This window comes from Ambystoma mexicanum, chromosome 12, assembly GCF_040938575.1.
Source record: "Ambystoma mexicanum isolate Mex_15411 chromosome 12, UKY_AmexF1_1, whole genome shotgun sequence".
Taxonomy (NCBI): Eukaryota; Metazoa; Chordata; class Amphibia; order Caudata; family Ambystomatidae; genus Ambystoma; species Ambystoma mexicanum.
This window is the reverse complement of record NC_090936.1, coordinates 936,753,381-936,768,945: the sequence shown is the minus strand read 5'-3', so window position 1 is coordinate 936,768,945 and position 15,565 is coordinate 936,753,381.

The window sequence follows — 15,565 nt, the reverse complement described above, 5'->3', positions numbered from 1 at the left end:
TATAGCGCAGGATTAAATCCGCAGTGCTCCCTTGTTCAAAAAGGACATTTCTGTAAATTGGTACCATATGTCTTCAGTGCAACCCTGATGTTTCGCTATCATTACGTATTGTTTGGACATCAAGCAGAAAATGATATGCCGTGTTCACCCTGAAGCATTGTGACTTGTGTATTTGTACAATAATTTATTTATTTATTTACATTTATAAAGCGCTCACACAGCCCGCAGGCATCGAGGCGCTGTTACAGGAATTGTTTGTTTTTCTTAGTTGCGTAATTGTGTTTTTTTTTGTCTTAGTTACGTATTTATAATGCGCTTAAACACCCAGAGGTTTCTAAGCGCGGACCCGGGGATCGAACCTGTTGCTGCTTCGTGTTGTCTTGCTTCCAAGACGCGCACGCTGCCGCTGAGCTATCCTCCCGGGACAATAATACACACTGTCGCAATAAACCTATTGCCAAAAACTCTCAAATATAGTGTTCCCACTGCTACAAACTAAGGGGCTGAATCATGGAATTAAGTGCGCCGAAAAACAGGCTTTGTGCGCTATTCTGCCTGCAAATCCCTGTTTCGCAAATGGGGATTTGCGAGCAGAATGGCGCACAAAGCCCGTTTTTCGGCACACATAATTCCATGAATCAGCACCTAAATGTTTGTAGTGGCTTTACGGAAAAGCTTTTACCTGCTATTGTCTATTCATTGTTCACTGCCACGTCTCAATCCTAAACTAATCCACCACTGCTCAGGCTAATGCATCAACGACATAGAGAAAGGACTAATTATTTGCAATCAACAGGGCAATGCTTGGCTAAAAGATGAGTAACATTTTAAAAGAGGCTGCACTTAAGGGGTTAGATTCCAAAGAGGCAGTTAAAGCTCCCACCTAGGAGACCACAGTGCACAGAAGTGGACCCTCCAATGTTAGGGGGGAAAATTAGATATATGGGCTGTAGGTTCCCAGGATGCTTGTTTGCATACATTGATGGTCAAATTACCACAACACAGAACCCAATACAATCCTATTTCACACTTAATTGTAAATAGCCATATTGGTCAGAGAAAAAATGTGGAGAAAATAGTAAAACATAGTCCAAAGCAGTCAGGATGGGCATGGGTTGAATAATTTTCATCGTGTCAGGGACACTTTGTGCCACTCAATACCCTCGTTGAGACCCATAGTATGACTGTTGGTTTTAAAAATCATTTTCTGTTCAAAAGTCAAGAGTCTCTGATTAATCACTTCCTTATTGGGACCATTGATTTTCTTTAAATTGACCCACTTGATGTCATTGTGGAATTGTCCCTTTTTCATATAATGTTTAATGAGGGGGGCCTGTACAATGTTGTTTCTGACACAACTACTATGTTGTATCAACTTGGTCTTACATTTTCAATTTGTTTTGCTAAAATGTTGTGGGGCATACAATCATGTATACCACCTTATCACTGTTGGAGTTTGTTTGTTCCTTGATGACCCATTTCTCCCTCAAACCAATATCAACTTCGGTGGTCTTAATTGTAAACTGGCACATAACACATTGTCCACAGACAAAATTACCCACCATTGGGACCATACCCCACAAAGTGGATTGTTTTGTTATCTTTAAGGGGTTATCAGTATTATCATTCCTCATGACCATGTTTCTGATGTTCTGACCATTTATGCCGGTTCTCACACAAGCCTCATTATTGGTGTGTATAACCCAAAATCTGTCCAAAATTGGTTTTGGACAATTATAGGACTTAAGCGCCAGCCATAACGTATCTGTGTTAACCTTATCAAAGGCAGTGATTAGGTGCGTAAATGCCAAATATACTGCTTACTTTTTTAGAAATAGAAAATGGGCAACCACTAGATATAGGTTTAAACTGTGTTCTATTGTTCCCAAATATGGACGAAAGGCCAGTTGTATGGGTGCTAGAATTGAATTAGCAGTGACCCATACCTCCAAAGACATCTTCCAAATATCTTAAAACTAGTATTTAGGAGTGAAATGGGTCTATATGTCTTGGGGCTTCCTCTACTACGCTTTTTAAAAAGTGATATAATTACTGCTCTCTGTTAGGTATCACGGGTCAAGTTGGTCTTCATTATGGCATAAAAAAGCACAGTTAGAAGAGGTCCCCATAGTTCAATTAGATCTCTAAAATAATCTTCTGGTTTTCCATATGTCCCTGGTGATTTATTTTGTGCCTGTGATATGATTGCCTTAGTGACCACTTCAATGTAAATGTTAGTTCCTGAGGGAAAACCCCAATCAGGTTCTCTATAGCCAACCAATCTCCCCTGCCCTTCCTTCATGATCTGCGAGATGCTTATAAAGATCCTGGAAATGGGCCACCCAGAGGTGATCAGGAATCATTGTTTGCATGCCTGAGAGCATTTTTTCATATAAAAAGGCCCTCTGCTAACTGCGTCCCAACATTTCTTTGGGTTATTTCCTAGGGCTGCTACTTCCAATGTTTGCATGCAGTAGTGTCCAGTTCCATTTTCCTATTTTTGATAGCACGTTTGTATGATGTTCTAACAGATGTAATATCACACTTTGAAACCTTACAACATTTTAACTTGTGTAATAGGTCCTTTTTAGCCTCGCTCTACCCCTGGTCTTTCTTTTGGTTTATTTGAATAGACTGATTGTTCAAGTGTGAATTCTTCAGTTAACCTTGGTAAAAGTGTAATGAATGTAGATAACACCTTTTCTGGCTTTTCATCTTCATTCAATAGGGCTAGGAAGGATATTTGGGTGATGTTATTTCTGTGTATTATTTGCTTATTCACCCCTTCCCATTTCAGTATCTTGGTTTAGCCCCCTTACAGATAACCCTAGCCACATGTGGTAATATATGCTTTGCTTGTTGGCCTATATTCTATTGTATCCTTGCGGTTAGGGCATGGTGGTCACAAAATAGGCCCTGATGTACTCAAAATTGGTTAATCTTATCCCATAGATTAATTGTAACCATACAGCAGTGGAAAGTTGAAATACATCCCTGGCTCCCAAAGGTTAGGGAACCAGGACAGTCATCCTGTGTCCTACCATTACATTTTCTCATGCCTTTTTCGAATAACTAGTGCCAAAATTGTAGGCCCTCATCACAAACTCTTGGGACTACCATTTTTGTGTAAGGTATCCCCAACGTGATATCCTCCTCTTGATCGTACAGACACAGACATTCAGGGGATCAATTTCCTATTTTTATATTTCAAATCCCCACAACCAACCACCACCGGGTCTTTCAACAGTGAATGATTTTTGAGTTCCTCAATTTCCAATTTTAGCAATGTAGGAGATGTTCCAATGTGATGAGGAAGTTTAGTATTTACAATAAATACCCATTCCTCAGAACCAGCTAAAGCAGTTGGATTGATGCATCAAATGTCTTTCCAGTTCAGTAACCTTACAATTGAGAGAGAACTGAAAGAACTCACCAATCCACCAAAAGAGCTAGCTCTGTCCTTTTTTTGCCTTCATTTGGTGCACTGAATAACCATCTAGTACCAGATCCCCATCCTCCTATGTACCTGATGTAGGATGATCTCATACTTACAAAGGAGCAATTTAATTGCTGTGTCAGCTAATTTACCCTATGCACAAAATATATTACAGGAAAGGCTAGAGAGAGTGTCTGTAGAGGGTTGGCCTCTAGACTCCTTCAAACGATCTACACTATTATTGCTGTAAGATGATATCATGTCCAGGGCAAAACCTTTGAGGTGGGTCTTTCAGGTTCATGTCTGTCTTTAGTTATCTGTGGTAGTCAATCCATTTCTTTTTGGGCCATCAGTGCTGCAAACCGATTCTCCAAACCGATTCCCCCCAATAGTTGGCCAGTTGGTTTAATTTATTTTCCTGCAAGCTCTTTCCCAAAAATTCTATACCATTTCTCCAATTCATTAAATTCTCCCCTGAGAGCTGAGACACGGATCTACTTCACTGAATAGAAGCTCTATTCTCTAATTGTACTTGTGGGATAGGATTTAATCTTTGTGGACCATTGGTGGTAAATTGAGGTAGTATTGATCATGAATCTTCTCACCCTGCTGGGGATAAAAAGGAAAGTGGAACTATACGTGTGTTAGTTCTGAACGACCACTGGGTCAAACACAGATTGACGTATAGTATGTAAGCAGCCACTTGCTGTGATGCAAAAGTCAACACTATACTAGCCCCCTCTCTGGATTTGGGTGTCGACCCCACTCACTTCGCTCTCCTAGCCATTAGAACAGATTGATTATTAATACTGGGACCACCGAGTCTAGTGTTTAAGCAATGAGATGACTTATTTATTAAAGTAGTTGTTGATTCCATCATTCCTTTGCTCAAATGGTCTACACCTATTATAATACCCACTAGAGGAGATGTATCTCGTGGTATGTTTAATATGTTTCCTTCATTACCCATTCTTGATGTCTCTTTTAAAACCCCTTAAGTGCCATGCTATTATGCAAGTCTATGCAAAAAGGACGAGCATACTCGTCCTTGGCACTTATTTAACCCCTGAAGTTCGAAGGACGAGTATGCGCGTCCTTTTTCCTATGGGACTTACTTTAGTCGTTCCTGACCCTGACCTAGACAACAGTTCAATTTTCCCTCCATGTTGAGAATGGTTGTAAGCATTTTGCTGAAATTTCCTGTTAATGTTTCCCTTGAACTAAGTTTGGTTGCATTTCAAGTACCTGTGCATTAACATTAGGAATCGCCGCTGAATGTACTCTTTTCTCTTCATAGTTTTTTAACATTTCCTTCAACAAAGTAGCGCTGTTTTTTGTTTGCCTTTTTAAATTATCCATCAGGTTAAAAACAGTAATTTAAAAAAAAATGAAACTTCCATATAGGTTCATTTAAAACTAGAGCAATAGACACAGGATTTTGTTCTATGAGGTTTTTTTAAACTCTGTACTTTCGCTTACTTCGCTCCCCAAATTATTACGCCCCCCCCCTCTTTCATTGGAGTTACCAACAAGGTTCTGGTAGCTTTCCCCTTTCTGGCTGTCTTCTTCTAATGACTGGACTCTTCCCATATAGTCCGCCATAAATTGCACATTCCCCAGATCACTTGGAGTTTCATCCAGATCTACTTCCAGAGAAGGGTTCAGCTGTAAATTCTAATAAGCAGAGAGCCTTTATGAGAGGTGGTTGACCCCACTGGCATGATACCTATTTCCCTATTCTCCAGTGCTAGTCCTACTGGGTTGGGAGGTACAGCACTCTTTATATTAACGGTATCAACTAGCGGGTCTGAAGACACAACTGCTCTTTGGGGCAAAGATATGACCATATGTTGCCTTGTCACCTGCATTTCTTTCTCAATTTCCAGTATCTTTTCCTGTAGTTTCCCAGAAATCTCTTGCAGGTAAGAATCAAGAAGGGACTGTGGGCCTCATTCTAATTTTGCTTGTAACCTGCCGTAGATCCACCAGAATACTGGCAAATGTCGACTCCATGAAGGGATTTGGTGACATTACCGGCACCTGCAATCGCAGTGCCTGTAATGAGGGCTTTTTTGCTGGTAGGGCATCTGGCTTAGTTCCAGCTGGGGGTAACCTAGCTGCCCCACCGAAAGCCTGTAGTCGGCCATTTCGGTAAAGTGCCGGTATCCACGAATACCGGGCCTTTTTTTACCACACCGGCTGACGTGGAATGAGGCGCTGTATTTGTTTTTTTTGGGTAGGCATACTGCTCTTTTCTGCTCGTTTGGCATCTGTCTCGTCCAGCCTAGGATTTCCTCTTTGCCATTATACCTTGAACAAAAAGTTACCTTTGACATGTAGATTTATAATGGGAAAATGTAGCCCTATATGGTAATCTTAAAAACAAGATAGTTCCCTTGGGCCCATGACAATGTCGCCACTGTCAGCACCACCAAATACAATTCTGAATTCACCACTGCGCAAACTAATGAGTACTACGACAAGCAAATTAGGAGTATGGAGCGGGGGAGCCATCTAGAGCTTGAGGATCAATCATGCTCCATCTCATCCCCCTGCACCCTCTCCTCCTCTTGCCTAGTAATATAGCGCGCTTACAACCCCATGGAAGCTTTGGTGATATACCCCATCGCCTCTTCCACTCTTTATTATACTCCAGTAGTCTTCAGCCACTATGCAGGCAGTTAATCTCTACTGCTAATGATGTAGCGGCAAACATCCGGGACAGTGTGCTACTGCTAAGGAACACAAAGGTAATGCAGGAACGCCCTTGGACCAGTCCCCCCTATATCGCATTGCAAATACATCCAAATTGTAACCACGAAGTAGGAAACAGAAAAACCACTGTGATAGAATACTATCCGGAAGGATTTCCAAACACAAGTTAATAAAGTGTGGCAAACAGCACCACCTCCCCTTTAAGTGCTCACTGAGCAGTTCAATCTTACTGGCTCAGGCAAGAACACAGAAAATAGGTGGTCTTCGGTGCAGCTCTCACCACGAAACAGCAGTCAACAGCTTTGCGCGTAGCTGCATAGGGCTTTGCCATGCAGGGTCACCCAACACAGATTAAATGTTTGGGCTCCTGTGCTGTGGGTCAGGGGGCATGGCCAGCAACAATGGCTTCTCTTGGCACAGCAGCCCCATCTCTGTGGCCTTCTCGCAGGGTGTCACCCTCAACAGGTTAAATGTTTGTGCTCCTGTGTTGTAGGTAAGGAGGGTGTGGCCAGCAACACTGGCTTCCTCCGGCACAGCAGTCCCTTCACTGCAGCCTTCTGCAGGCATACAATCAGATGGAATGGTAAGATTACGGACTGAACATAATTGCTCCAATAGCTCCATGTCTCTACTCTGTCTTGTCACTGCTCCAAATTAGGGTGGCACATTAAATAGAGGTGTAAACAAATTGCATCTTACTTTTATACCTTCATTTAACGTGTTGCCCCATCTAAAATGACTAAATGTGTGTTATGTTTTTATTAAGCTGTTTACGTAGTAATCTTATATGAGCAATTTTTAAATTGCAAGAACGTGTTTCTTTATTTATGGTATCATCATTACATTCATACCATATTGTGTTTTCTAAAAATATTATAAGCAATATTCACTGGTAGTGAGTTTTCGGTGGTGATAATTATTTGTGTGATTATCATTGGTTGTTCCCGAAATTTGAGAATGAGTGTAATTGTCAAATCGGTTTACCAGTTTTACACCATATGCCCTCAAACGCAAGTAAATGAATGTTAAGAAATATGCATATTACCATATTGACCTGCTATCTTTATACATTGTCTATATTGTGCTTTTTGCACTGTATGAATGAATTATGTATGAGAATTAATGTGGTTCTGACTGTATGTGGTGTATATCTGGTTACAAGTGGTTGTGTGTGTTCAATTTGAAACAATTGTGGAACTGTAGATTTAGCCATGTTTTGTAAAGGTATGAATTCCTTTACTCTTTGAATTTCCTCTTTTTTTCTGTGTATAAAAATAATAAAAATGATTGTGGGAACAATTGAAGGCTTGTTCCACTGTAAAGAGATTGCTAAAAAGAGAATAATTGTTAAATGCCATGAGAGTTTGTATATGCCCTGAGGTATATACGTTGTGTGTAGCTCACACTACATGTCAACATCATTTACATTCATTTGCATAAGGCATCTTCCCAGGCACACTGGAAAAGGGTGATATTCCCCTGCTGACGAAATCCATTCAACCTGGACTCCCAAGCCAACTATCACTCCATAAAGCATCTAACCTCCCTCGGCAAAATGATCAAGAAGAAATCAACAGCTAGCTGCTAAAATGAATGACAGAGCACACTCTTTCAGATAACTACCAATCCAGTTTGGAACTACAATCCAGCAAACAAACTGCCACCATCTAAGTTATCAATTAAACTCTCTACATCCTGGACAGGGTTGGGGGGGGGGGGATTTCTGTCTACTATTCCTGCTCCATCTTGCTTTGCCCATTGATTATAAACACATTTGTAACTACCTGGCCACTCAAACAGGCTTCAAGGAAACAGTACCGTAGTAGAGAGCTCCAGCCTCTCAAACGCACACTAACTCGTCCAGATGGGCCATGCCTAGGGCACCTACAAGCAGGCTGATATGGCCACAAGGGTTGCCTAATGCATGGATGAAGGACATGCCACGTACAAGTATCCACTGGGCATGGCCTCAAGACATAACCATTGAATAAAATGAATGCCTGGAGAAATAGGGCCATTAGACACTAGTGTATTGGGGCTCTTGGATGAGCCGGCAGTATCGTTGAATGCAATGCCCCAGCACACAGTTCACTATGCATGACTACAGGCCATGCCAACTCTTTGTATCGTACAATATATCATTAAAAGACATTACGATACACTGTTTATTGACACCACAAGTGCCATCACAAATTACACCACAATACCTATAGGACATGGGGAGCAAAAAGAACTAAAGAAATATATTAGTACCTCAAACTCCGTATGCTCCCTTTTAATGTCATTTACCTGCCAGTACAAAACAAATTGCAAATGAATTGTAAAGATTATTTTTAAATGCAGGTTTCCATGTCAGGGGGTACAATGTGAGATGTCATGAGCTGTGAATGGTGGTGGTCAGTGTATGATTGTTTTACAAACAGCAGCATGTGGTGTGTATGAAAATATATTAGATATCAGACCTACAGAAAAACTAGAAGCTTACATATGACAGCATTGTGTGCTTTATATCACGCACGTTTATTTCTGTACTTCTTACAAGATTTGAAGATATACTCCTATGTGCACCGAGGAATCCCACAATCTGCTCCTTTAACCAAAAAACGTGATAGTTGGAAGGTTGTGAATTAGTAATGATCAATACCTTGTGGCAGTAGAAGACTGATTTGCATATGGCTGAACCCCTTTTGCAATGGTGCAGGCGGGCTAAAATAGGGTGGGGTGGAAGGTTGCCCAGAGCAGTGCCAGTGGTTCAGATGTATTCAAAACCTTCTACCCATCACTTTTTTGGTTATAGTTTGTCTTCCTGTGCGAGAGAGGGTATGCCCAGACGTGGGTCCCTTCCTCACTGCAAGACCACTGATATTAGATGAAGAGAGTGAGTTGCAGTGATAAGTGCAAGCTTCAGAGACATGGGTGGACTGGCCTATAGGGGACTTTGGAGATTTCCATGTAGGCATCTGCATGCTGGGCCTCTTGAGTGTGGCATTTTCCAATGTTCCCATAGGAAAAGGGTTGGGTTTGCTGAAAATGTGCAATATGGGGCCACTTTGAAAATTATTTCGAGGGCCTCTTTTGGTTCCCAGTCCAACCCTGTTCAGAGATCTATGCACAAGCTGCAGTCAGCCCTTCATCCTTCTCCTGTTAATACATTGAGTGCCATTAAATATGATGACTAAGACCCCAATTATTACAGTACTGAGAAATAAGTGGAATCCAGCATGAGGCCATATTCGATATCGCAAACATGGCATCAATCTGTGACATTGCCTTTCCAGTAATCTTAATGGATCTAAACGAATTATACATTTGGGGCTTGTATCTCTAGATCAATACCTCTAGATCAATATCCTATCTTGTAATAATGACTCTTAAATGCATATTAATGGTTATCACATTTTGTGTCCAAAAGAAGGTAGGCCCATGGCATCAATACCCCCATGTGTCATCTATCATGTGTTTCAAGTAATGTCAAGAGTTGATGATAGAATGAGCATCTAGAAGTGTGCGTCCTTTCACCCTGAAGATTAATCCGGTAGGCTTATGGTAGTAATAGGTGAATTCATATCTATGTAATGCCGCTTAGATATACCACTAGTTATAATGCTCTTCAGTATTGAGGGAAAGCTCAAGTCCTTTGGCCAGGCCATACATGGTTGCTCTAATTAAGGACTTTCACAAACAAGAACACAATTATATGATTGCGTTTTTTTGTTGTCATGCAACATGAACAGCACCTACACAAAACACATGCAGTAATTGGATAGTATCAATGAGCATGTCATTTTAGAGGTATCATTTCAAAGTAAATTCAAGTGCAATTGTAAATGTATAAATATTCTACATATTCAGAAAACAATCGAAAAATGTGCTTGAATTAAGATTGAAATGGAGACGTTGGGTCACCAAATAGGCTATAGCAGTTGTCCTATAAATAATAATGGGGCCATTATGTAGCAAGCAGCAGTGCATCACAGTGGCCGTTATTGTAACCTTGCCAGTTCAGAAACAATAGTGCCGGTAAGCTTACAGGCATCGTTGTTTCCAGACCAGCAAAGTACAAGTCTGGTGGGTGGGTGCCTGTGCCCTCCCGCCCGGCAGGTTTTCTGGGACTCTATGGGAATGGGGAACAACATATTACCAGCACTTGACTTACCGGCCGCCAGGGTTGTATTATCTTGGTGTTACCGGCAAGCCAGGCACCAGTAACTGTTTATGGGTCTGGTGGCAACCTGCCAGTTTTACCGGCATGGTTACTGCCAGACCCATAATGAGGTCCAGTGTCAGGGAGAATCCACTGCTGGCAGTTTAATAATGCACATGATGTTGTGGTTAGTGAAGAAGGGCAGTATTGACTTACATCCCTTTCCAAAATTTGGAATGTGTACCATGGTTTTACTTCATCACTGGTGAATCTCATTTGCATTACTCTTGACATTATTCAAATGATCTCTTTCCCAACTTGCGTGCTACAGAACAGAACCACAGCGGCTTGAGCATTGTATTAAAACAACCTTACTGTATAAATGAAATATAAATCCTCCTGTGATTTTTGCACCATTCACTGATTTGCGGAGTCTGCAGATCCTGATCACAGACTGGTGAGGGCCAATAGAAGAGCCCAAAGGGTGCCCTTAAGTATCACCTGGTTAGGGTCTGGGGTATGTTGAGACACATCATCAGTGGTGGCTGATGAATTGTTTAATTGGACGGATGTAAATAATTGCCATAAGTATGCAAGAGCGGGGGGGGGGGCGCTCGCAAGCCGGAGTAATATTCAGAAGAACACTTAAGGGTAAAGGAAAATATTTGTTTTTAGCTCATCCTCAAGGGATGTGAAGGCCTTTCTGTCACTTAAATCACAGTATCACACAAAACAGAACAAGGACTGAGAACTATTTACCAGCAATTCTTGGAACAAGCAGTACTTTGATTGTGTTACCTATTCTAACCCTGGCTGGAAGGACACCCTGTCCATGCAGAGATCCTGTCCCTAGTGTGCGTGTGGTGCACCGCCTATCTAAAAGATGATAGAAAAGAGGGAAACTGGCCCTTTTTCTACAATGAGCGGTCGGTCAGTATTGCCCAGATCAAACATGGGCTATCCCAAACAAAAGCACATGGATGGTGCTTAAAAAGGGGTATGTTGGGAAAAAGGACACATGGCAGGGGATTTCCAAGACTTGATTCACCCTCTGTAGTGTGTACTCTCCCTACCCATCTATGATCATGCATCAAGCAAAATTCGATTGCAAAAGATATATAAAGATATATAAAAATGGTATATATAACAACTACTTCAAAGTTCATACAAACGTTGTTGTGTATTAAAAAACCCTCCTTTAAATCGTGTAGATACTGGGCAATGTAAAAAGGAGTTATTCTCAACAGGTGTCTCCTTTATACAAGACATAACCATTGAATAAAATGAATGCCTGGAGAAATAGGGCCATTAGACACTAGTGTATTGGGGCTCTTGGATGAGCCGGCAGTATCGTTGAATGCAATGCCCCAGCACACAGTTCACTATGCATGACTACAGGCCATGCCAACTCTTTGTATCGTACAATATATCATTAAAAGACATTACGATACACTGTTTATTGACACCACAAGTGCCATCACAAATTACATAGATATACCACAATACCTATAGGACATGGGGAGCAAAAAGAACTAAAGAAATATATTAGTACCTCAAACTCTGTATGCTCCCTTTTAATGTCATTTACCTGCCAGTACAAAACAAATTGCAAATGAATTGTAAAGATTATTTTTAAATGCAGGTTTCCATGTCAGGGGGTACAATGTGAGATGTCATGAGCTGTGAATGGTGGTGGTCAGTGTATGATTGTTTTACAAACAACAGCATGTGGTGTGTATGAAAATATATTAGATATCAGACCTACAGAAAAACTAGAAGTTTACATATGACAGCACTGTGTGCTTTATATCACGCACGTTTATTTCTGTACTTCTTACAAGATTTGAAGATATACTCCTATGTGCACCGAGGAATCCCCCAATCTGCTCCTTTAACCAAAAAACGTGATAGATGGAAGGTTGTGAATTAGTAATGACCAATACCTTGTGGCAGTAGAAGACTGATTTGCATATGGCTGAACCCCTTTTGCAATGGTGCAGGCGGGCTAAAATACAGTGGGGTGGAAGGTTGCCCAGAGCAGTGCCAGTGGTTCAGATGTATTCAAGACCTTCTACCCATCACTGTTTTGGTTATAGTTTGTCTTCCTGTGCGAGAGAGGGTATGCCCAGACGTGGGTCCCTTCGTCACTGCAAGACCACTGATATTAGATGAAGAGATTGAGTTGCAGTGATAAGTGCAAGCTTCAGAGACATGGGTGGACTGGCCTATAGGGAACTTTGGAGATTTCCATGTAGGCATCTGCACGCTGGGCCTCTTGAGTGTGGCATTTTCAAATGTTCCCATAGGAAAAGGGTTGGGTTTGCTGAAAATGTGCAATATGGGGCCACTTTGAAAATTATTTCGAGGGCCTCTTTTGGTTCCCAGTCCAACCCTGTTCAGAGATCTATGCACAAGCTGCAGTCAGCCCTTCATCCTTCTCCTGTTAATACATTGAGTGCCATTAAATATGATGACTAAGACCCCGACCGCTCATTGTAGAGTAAGGGCCAGTTTCCCTCTTGTCTATCCTCTTTTAGATAGGCGGTCCACCACACGCACACTAAGATCGGATGCAACCATTATTTATTTATTTATGGTGTTTATGTAGCACCTTGCAAAACAGAACAGTACACAATATATGACAGTTTTAATTTAACGTATGAAGAAAAATGAAAAAATCAGTTAACACATGACCAGGAAAGGCAGAATGCAGAAGATATAGTTTGAGGTATATTTTTAAAAGAGCAAGATTAGAACAAGATACAGATGTCCATAGGAACCGAATTCCATGGTTGGTGGCAAGTAATTGAAAAGAACGAACGTGGGAAGAGACACAGTGAGGGCAAGTGGTTGAGAGAAAAAACTATGATCAAAAGCGACGAACCCTAGGCGGGTGATAGTGGGAAATTAAGGAAAATAATCAGGAGCTCAGGCATGAGCACTTTTAAAGACAAGACAACGAAAATGAAATTAAAATCTAAATCTAATAGGGAGCCATAGAAGCTGAATTAGAAAAGGGGATATATTCAAAGAATACTGCAGTCCAAACAAAAGTCTGACAGCTGGATGAAGATTAGAACAAAATGGGAAAAGAGAGTACACTGGTAAACCAACACATAAGGAACAACAGTAATTAAGAAAGGAAAGAACAAAAGTTTGTAAGAGAAGTCGAGTAGAAGAAAAGGTTAAAAGAGCCTAATATTATAAAGAGAGAATCGACAAAACTGAGATACAGAATCAAAATTAAATCCCAGATTACGGGCATGAGAAGAAATAGAAAGAACATGAGGAGGAAAATGAATAAAAGAAGGTGAAATAACAGAAGGAGAAGCAGAAAAGAAAATTATTTCCATTTTGCTTGTTTTAAAACATAAGAACCAAGAGTCCATGCAGTTTTTCAACGCAAGAAAACAGTCAGAAAGGTGCTGATGGACAGCATCGTCAAAGGAAGGAAAGGAAAGCAAGATGTAGGTGTCATCGGCATAGTAGTGTGCTTGAAACCCATGAGGAGAAATCGGGGAATCCAAAGGTGCAGTATATAGAGTAAAAAGAAGGGGCTCAAGGACAGAACCTTGTGGAACACCCAAAGAAAGAGAATAATATTGAGAAGAAGAATGTTTCCCGGACACTGCGAAAGAGCCACCAGAAATATAAGAAGAAAACCACTGCAGAACACGACCGGAAATGCCCAGAGAAGATAATGTAGAGAGCAGCATAGAATGGTCTAGTCTATCAAATGCTGCTCTTAGGTATAATGAAACGAGAACAGAAGAAAGCTTAAGCTGTCGTGCATGAAGAATAGAAACAGAAACAGCCTGGACGGGACCAGATTCTTTATTGTGAAACATGTGGTGGTATGATATGATATTTTATTTATATTGCGCTCATACACAAGTGTTTCGGAGCACGACCAGGCAAAGGGAGGGGAACAAGGGAGAACAAAAACAACGATCTTACTAGGCCCGGTGACATTAAGAACGCAAAAGTGCATGGAAAAGGTGAAAGGGGGAAATGCGTGGAAGGGTGAGAAGTGGAAAGTGCGGAACACAGGAGAGAGCGCAATAAATCAATAAATAAAGGCAGTGAAAAGTGGTAGTGCAATCTGGTGACTCAGATAGGAAATAAGGTGAAGATGAACGTTGCACTCCAGAAGGTTTTTTTTAATAAAGGAATTACAGTAGCTATTTTAAATGAAGCTGGGAAAGAGCTGTTAGCCTTTAATGCCATGACCTGATACAAATCACCACTCTAGAGTGTGGCTGTGGGTCACCAGAGTGCTGGGCTATGGGCTGTCTCAATCCGCCACAGTGAGAGCGAGATCTTGGCCGAGTAATGAAGAAACAAATCGCTCCCTGTGCCAAAGCCAGAACACAGTATGAGGAGGCCATTCCAGTGAATGGCCCACGAGGAGTGACACGCAACCTAGACGCGCAGCGAACTGTCGTCTGGAGGTCAGTTATCGCCCCAAATATACCTTGTGGTGAAAGAGATATCCGCCTACTGAGGAGAATTGCAGATTTCACAATGGAGGTGGTGAGGAAGAGAATGCACAAACAGCACAGATGTAAGCCCTAAGGGTTGAAGAGGTGTGCAGCACCTCAGGTCTGGGCCCAAAGTGGCCTGGGAAATACTGTGGGCTCACAGGTAGGTATGGCAGATGCACTTGGATCACCACCTGGGGCACAAGCTGGTGGAATGGGTGGGTGAGGTTAGCCACAACCTTCCCAGTGGAGGAGAGCCCGGTAAGGTGATCGGGAGATCACAGAACACCTCTGGTTGCAAGGAGAGCGAGCACAGGGTGAGCTCGCCCTGGTGACTGTGCCAAGATCCAGGTTTATGCCAACTCTAATGGCACTCCGTGCATCAGCAATGGGAGCAGATAAATTGAACGGTTATACCATGTGGAATGGGTCTCAGTTCAAAATTGCACAGCAATACGCTGGAAATATGGTGAATTGGATGACTGCATAGGCTTGCTTATGGGAATAGTGCAGTGCCACGGATCCACATATATTTATGAGCCAATACCTACCGGAATCCAGGATGCATAAGAGCTATACTTGATCAGGACCTACAGGTGAAAATAGCACATAGGTGGGATGATAACGACTTGGCCTCACTGTGCCTGCAGCACATCGCTCAGCTGAAGATTGCAGATGCCTCCAGTTTGCTTAAATAGATAAATATGATTCACACGCCTCTGGTCACGCAAATACATTTACCCATTCTCGAGCATGTCCGGGGCCATCCTTTGATTCAGACATGGCCCA